This window comes from Mus musculus, chromosome 10, assembly GCF_000001635.26.
Source record: "Mus musculus strain C57BL/6J chromosome 10, GRCm38.p6 C57BL/6J".
NCBI classification, from domain to species: domain Eukaryota; kingdom Metazoa; phylum Chordata; class Mammalia; order Rodentia; family Muridae; genus Mus; species Mus musculus.
This window is the reverse complement of record NC_000076.6, coordinates 130,051,114-130,058,985: the sequence shown is the minus strand read 5'-3', so window position 1 is coordinate 130,058,985 and position 7,872 is coordinate 130,051,114.

Here is a 7,872-nt window from a genome sequence, read left to right as displayed (position 1 = left end):
TAGCCAGAGTTCCAACACCCTACTTAAAATTCCACTAGAAACTTACCTACTCAGTACTAATTAGCATTATAAAGTCAGAGCCTACAGCTCCAGGCTTTTCAGTTAGTTGTTTACTAAGATAAGAAAGGACAGTCTTAAGCCAGATACAGTTTACCATAAGAAAAGTTAAAGAATCCCAGGGAAGCAGGTTTTTTCTTTAGCCCTAGAATCCAGGCAGAACTATTGAGCATAGATAATTTTTTCCCCTCAGGCCAGCTTTTTCTTTTTTTAAATTTTGTTAATAAAAGGGAGGAAATGTAGTCTCCCCTCCCCCAGCCTGAAACCTGCTTGCTCAGGGGTGGAGCTTCCTGCTCATTCGTTCTGCCACGCCCACTGCTGGAACCTGCAGAGCCACACACGTGCTCACCTTTCTACTGGACCAGAGATTATTCATCGGGAATCGGGTCCCCTCCCCCTTCCTTCATAACTAGTGTCGCAACAATAAAATTTGAGCTGTGATCAGAATGAATTTGTCTTAGCTCCGTTTCTTCTTTCGCCCCGTCTAGATTCCTCTCTTACAGCTCGAGTAGCCATATCAGTCGAACCGTTCATGTTGTGAGCTGCTGGCGGCTGCAACAAGTGATTCTGGTGGTAACCTCAAGATATTATAAAGTTGAGATGTTTAAAATGGTAAAGATTACTCAAGGAGTTTAAGGTAGAAAATCAGTACTATATTGAAATTAGTTATAAATATTGTATTGAGACACTGTTATCTTCTTGCAAATAATGTGCCTACATTTTTTGTGTGTCCTAAGACTTTTATAAGAGGATAAAATTAAACATTACAAAGTAATTCATTTAGAAGAGGAAGTTTGAGAAAGCTTTTTAGTCAGGATTTGACATGTGTCACTTTTAGACATATTTGTAGTGACAGTCAGGAGCAGAGAGACTGGGAAAACAAATGATCTTATAAAAAATAAATGAGTTGCATGTTGTGAACAAAAAAGACTGAGGGTACTAAAAATAACCCAAGTACAAAGTGCTTGGGAAATGAAATATGTGCTGTTAAGGTGTTTTAGGAATTGGCCAGGTTGTGCACATGGTAGGACTTTGGGTATAAAGAGCAGACTCACTTTGAAGACTTTCATTTCAAAATAAGAGTATCTCTGTGGCAGCATGTTCATGCATTTCTCCCTGTTGATGTTTTCAGTTTATTAAATTTGCACAAGACAGCTTTGAAATCCTTTAGACTCCATAGTTACTCTAAAAAACAAAAGCAATATATTCTTTAGATAATGAAATGACAACAACAATAATGTGAAATTTAAGTATTAGCACTTAAGAGATGCATTTTTGTGGTTAAAAATGACTATCTTAAAAATGAGATGTGTAAATTTGCAAAACACATGAAACTTAAGAAGAATGAAGACCATAGTGTGGATACTTTGCCCCTTCTTAGAACTGGGAACAAAACATCCATGGAAGGAGTTACAGAGACAAAGTTTGGAGCTGAGATGAAAGGATGAACCATCTAGAGACTGCCACACCTGGGGATCCATCCCATAATCAGCCTCCAAATGCTTACACCATTGCATACACCAGCAAGATTTTGCTGAAAGGACCCTGATATAGCTGTCTCTTGTGAGGCTATGTCGGTGCCTGGCAAATACAGAAGTGGATGCTCACAGTCAGTTATTGGATGGAACACAGGGCCCCCAATGGAGGAGCTAGAGAAAGTACCCAAGGAGCTAAAGGGGTCTGCAACCCTATAGATGGAACAACAATATGAACTAACCAGTACCCCCAGAGCTCGTGTCTCTAGCTGCATATGTAGCAGAAGATGGCCTAGTCAGCCATCAGTGGGAAGAGAGGCCCTTTGGTCTTGCAAACTTTATATGCCTCAGTACAGGGGAACGACAGGGCCAAGAAGTGGGAGTGGGTGGGTAGGAGAGTGGGGGGCGGGTAATGGGGGACTTTTGGGATAGCATTTGAAATGTAAATGAAGAAAATACCTAATTAAAAAAAAGAGATGTGTAAAAGTCAATATTTAAAAATTTTAAATCATAACAGTTTCATATGTGATAACTTTTTCTTACCTAGTATAACTAGATTACGGTATTCATCCCTCGACTTTCCTCCAATCTGAATCCACAAACTTTCCATCACTCATAAGAAAGCAAACAGATGAGAGGTGAGCTTAATGTTGTCCCTTGACCTCCATTTTCTGGTTCAATGCTCTTCCTGCTGTCTAAAGGAGGCCTTCAGACACCCATTAACACCCAGGGATGATAACCTCTCCCCTATCAATTTCCATCCTAAGGGAACCAGCAGAGATGAGCAACATGTTCTCTGAGATCCATTGTCAGGCCAACAGCTCTGCCCACCCTGATTTTAGGAGGAGTCCTGCTGACATCAGGCAGTCCAGCCAACACTAGAGACAATCTTATGCTAAAAGACAGCATTATAATACAATCAAGAAGTCCCAGGGCAGTATGGCACCACCAGAACCCAGCTATCCCACTACACCAACCCCCTCATACCCTAACACAGCCTAAGCACAAAAAGATGTCCTTAAATTTAATCTTATAAAGATAATAGAGGCCTTTAAAGAGGAAATGAATAAGAAATACAGAAAAATACAACCAGATAGGTGAAGGAAATGAAAACTGTTCAACACCTGAAAATGGAAATAGAAGAAAGAAAGAAGAAAGAAAGAAAGAAAGAAAGAAAGAAAGAAAGAAGGAAGGAAGGAAGGAAGGAAGGAAGAAAGAAAGAAAGAAAGAAACAAAGAAACAAAAAAAGAAAGAAAGATAGAAAGACCCCACAAGCTGAGGGAATCCTGGAAATGGAAAACCTAGAGAAGAGAACAGGAACTACAGACATAAACATCACCAACAGACTACAAGAGATGGAAGACAAAAATCTAGGCATAGAAGATACAATAAAAGAAATTGACACATTAATCAAAGACACTAAATCTAAAACGCTGATGCTAGAAAAACGTCCAGGAAATCTGAGACATTATGAAAAGACCAAACAAGAAGATTACCAGCTACAAGACCCTTAAAATATTTTCAACAAAATCCTATAAGAAAATTTGCCAAACCTAAAGAAAGAGATGCTTATAAACATAAAAGAACTCTACAGGACACCAAATAGATTGAACCAGCAAAGAAAATCCTCCCACCACATAATAATCAAAACACTAAATGTACAGGACAAAGAAAGAATGTTAAAAGCTGCAAGAAAAAAAAGGCCAAATAACATCTAAAGGCAAACCTATCAGAATTACACTGAACTTCTCAACAGAGACTCTAAAAGCTAGAAGGGCCTGGGTATATAGATGCTAGAAGGGCCTGGGTATATAAATGTCTTGCAGACTTTAAGAGACCATAGATTTCAGCCCATATTACTATACCCAACAAAACTTTCAATCACCATAGATGGAGAAAATGAGATATTACAGTACAAAAACCAAATTTAAATAATAAATTTATCCACACATTTCTCCCCAAAGAAGATACTAGAAGGAAAACTCCAACACAAAGAGGCTAACTACACCTTACAAAACATAGGAAATACATAACTCCACATCAGCAATCCAAAGTAATGAAAGCATGCATGTGTGTACATGTACACGAGTGAGCATGCATGAGAACACACACACACACCACTTATATCAGAATAACAGGAATTAACAATTGCAAGTTTTTGTGGTTGATATAATACTGCTATGAATTCAAATACTAGCTCCAAAGATCTGGTTCTCCCTACCTCATCCCTTGGAAGCTCTTCATGTACACCAAGTGACCTTATATAATCTTGGTCCCCAAGTTAATTGATCAATAAAAGTCTAAAGCCTTTATTGGGCAGTATATAGAGGTGAGCAGGTTTTCTGTTACATGGCTAGGGGTTACAGGTAGAAATGAGAAAAGAAAGGAAACTAAGGAGCTGCTGTGAGAGGAGATGTACCATGAGCACATGGCCAGGAGAAACAGCAAGTTACAAGGTACATATGGCTGGGATATGAGTTAGAATAGCTCCACAACCTGCCCAGTCTAGACTTAAACCTTGTAAATAAAATACCTGGTTTGTGTCTTTTCTATGGGCTAGCTAGAATGTATAATACCTTTTACAATTGGTGTATAAGTTTGACCTAGAACCAAACTTACCTTCCAAGTAGAGACACTAATTTTCCTTGAAAACAAACAGTTTGAAAGACCCACAACGTGAGGACTCCCCCACGTTCTGACTCAGGAGAGGCGACACCCCAAAATCACCCACAAGAAACGGTCTTGCTGCAAACTGCAAGAGGATTTTTTTTTTTATTCAAGAGTGCTCTCGGGCCCACGGTCATACACCACGCAGGGGTAGAGGACCATGGCACCCCGAGTAGGTGGATAAGGGGGTATTTAAAGGAAGAAACCACAACTCAAGGAAGTGGGGAGGGCGTTGTTGGAAAAAAAATACCAAAGATACCAGTTAAGAGTCACAAGGAAGTACAAACTCACAAGTGTCACAAGGAATACCTGGTAATTGTTAACTCTCAAGATAGTTTCTAAGAGCCCCTAACAATAGCACATTTGCATTGCAGGTTCCGGTAATGGTAAGGGTGACTTTCTTTGAATGAACATTCTTTGAAGCCAGGAAGGGGGTGGGTGGAGGAATGTCGATATCTGTTTTATGACCAGCACACCTTGGAGCACTGAGTCACAAAGGCCACATTCCCAAGCCTGGGCCTAAAGGCCTAGAATTTTGTTTTTACTACTCTTTCAAGTTCACACACACCTCAACCCCCACCCCCACACACCTTCCCTGTCCTCCACCAACCAAATAGCTTCAAAGCTCTGTCTTTTTAAGAAAAGAAGACAAGGATACTGGTGCCATTCCTAAGTGTCAAACTTCATGCTAGAGAAATCTTAATAGGGGGCTCCCTCCTCATTTGAAGTGCTCCTGTACCACCCCAAGCAAGTCCAAGAGCAAGCAAGAGTGAGGGCCAAGGAACACACCAACCATCAAAAAGCCAAAACAAAAAACCTGCAGTGGCTTTTGTAACCTAGCGGATGCACAGGGATAAGCATCCCAGATTTGTATGACAGTTTCCCTTAGATTTTCCCCAAAGCATTAGTGGAGCCTCCTATTCTGGAAGGATAAAGGAAGGAATGCAAAGCTGGTAGAAAAAACAGAAGCCTGCTGCCTACCAGCAAGCCCAAAATCAGAGCCTAGACATAACCTGGCAAGCAATGGCTCAATCCATTGAGCCATTGGTTGGCACTGGGCTAGGGCAAAAGGTCAGATTCAGGCAGAAGATGGAAACACCTCTCCCTGTGAGTGAAGGGACAGGGCCGTGACCAGCACAGCACAGCTTCCGAGCTGAACTGCAGACACAGTTCTGCAGTTCACAGACTGAGAGACATACAGAACAAATCCAAAGCAACTAAAACTCCAAATCAGTTAAAAAATTGTTTAAAAATCATGTTTTTATGAAAAAGACACACACACACATATATATATATACACACATACATATATATGAGTATATTCCATATTAAAATGAAAAAACTATAAAAGAAGGCATTTGGACATTTTGACAATAGATAAATCAATATGCAAATAATAATTTGTTCATCAATAAGCATAATTCTCTCTGTATTTTTAAGAAAGATGAAACAAAAACAGACTTGGAGAGAAAATAGACTAAAAAATTAGATGTAAGATTGGAAACCATAGAACAGAGACTAAAGGATTCTTTAAATCATAATGAAGAACCTTTGAAAGAATTCAATCTGAAACTTAACAAATAACACCAAAAAAGGTAGTTTCAGATAAAAGAAACCCACAGGGTTATCAAAAATTAAAACATCAATCTATAGAAACAAAAAATAAAAAAACTTCAGTTATAAAACAACAGTTAAACTGGGTATTGTATTTATATTATCACAGATATTATATTTATATTATCAATATATCAACATTTCAAATGTATTATATTTATATTGTCAATTACTAGATGAAGGTCTATATTGTAGGTTAAGAATCCAGATTTCAATTATTTTTTTTCTTTTCCATTTTTAATTAGGTATTTAGCTCATTTACATTTCCAATGCTATACCAAAAGTCCCCCATACCCACCCACCCCCACTCCCCTAACCACCCACTCCCCCTTTTTGGCCCTGGCATTCCCCTGTACTGGGGCATATAAAGTTTGTGTGTCCAATGGGCCTCTCTTTCCAGTGATGGCCGACTAGGCCATCTTTTGATACATATGCAGCTAGAGTCAAGAGCTCTGGGGTACTGGTTAGTTCATAATGTTGTTCCACCTATAGGGTTGCAGATCCCTTTAGCTCCTTGAGTACTTTCTCTAGCTCCTCCATTGGGAGCCCTGTGATCCGTCCATTAGCTGACTGTGAGCATCCACTTCTGTGTTTGCTAGGCCCCAGCATAGTCTCACAAGAGACAGCTACATCTGGGTTCTTTCGATAAAATCTTGCTAGTGTATGCAATGGTGTCAGCGTTTGGATGCTGATTATGGGGTGGATCCCTGGATATGGCAGTCTCTACATGGTCCATCCTTTCATCTCAGCTCCAAACTTTGTCTCTGTACCTCCTTCCAAGGGTGTTTTGTTCCCACTTCTAAGGAGGGGCATAGTGCCCACACTTCAGTCTTCATTTTTCTTGAGTTTCATGTGTTTAGGAAATTGTATCTTATATCTTGGTTATCCTAGGTTTTGGGCTAATATCCACTTATCAGTGAGTACATATTGTGTGAGTTCCTTTGTGAATGTGTTACCTCACTCAGGATGATGCCCTACAGGTCCATCCATTTGGCTAGGAATTTCATAAATTCATTCTTTTTAATAGCTGAGTAGTACTCCATTGTGTAGATGTACCACATTTTCTTTATCCATTCCTCTGTTGAGGGGCATCTGGGTTCTTTCCAGCTTCTGGCTATTATAAATAAGGCTGCTATGAACATAGTGGAGCATGTGTCCTTCTTACCAGTTGGGGCATCTTCTGGATATATGCTGGATCCTCCGGTAGTACTATGTCCAATTTTCTGAGGAACCGCCAGACTGATTTCCAGAGTGGTTGTACAAGCCTGCAATCCCACCAACAATGGAGGAGTGTTCCACTTTCTCCACATCCATGCCAGCATCTGCTGTCACCTGAATTTTTGATCTTAGCCATTCTGACTGGTGTGAGGTGGAATCTCAGGGTTGTTTTGATTTGCATTTCCCTGATGATTAAAGATGTTGAACATTTTTTCAGGTGCTTCTCTGCCATTCGGTATTCCTCAGGTGAGAATTCTTTGTTCAGTTCTGAGCCCCATTTTTTAATGGGGTTATTTGATTTTCTGAAGTCCACCTTCTTTAGTTCTTTATATATGTTGGATATTAGTCCCCTATCTGATTTAGGATAGGTAAAGATCCTTTCCCAATCTGTTGGTGGTCTTTTTGTCTTATTGACGGTGTCTTTGGCCTTGCAGAAACTTTGGAGTTTCATTAGGTCCCATTTGTCAATTCTCGATCTTACAGTACAAGCCATTGCTGTTCTGTTCAGGAATTTTTCCCCTGTGCCCATATCTTCAAGGCTTTCCCCCACTTTCTCCTCTATAAGTTTCAGTGTCTCTGGTTTTATGTGAAGTTCCTTGATCCACTTAGATTTGACCTTAGTACAAGGAGATAAGTATGGATCGATTCACATTCTTCTACACGATAACAACCAGTTGTGCCAGTACCAATTGTTGAAAATGCTGTCTTTCTTCCACTGGATGGTTTTAGCTCCCTTGTCGAAGATCAAGTGACCATAGGTGTGTGGGTTCATTTCTGGGTCTTCAATTCTATTCCATTTGTCTACTTATCTGTCTCTATACCAGTACCATGCAGTTTTTAT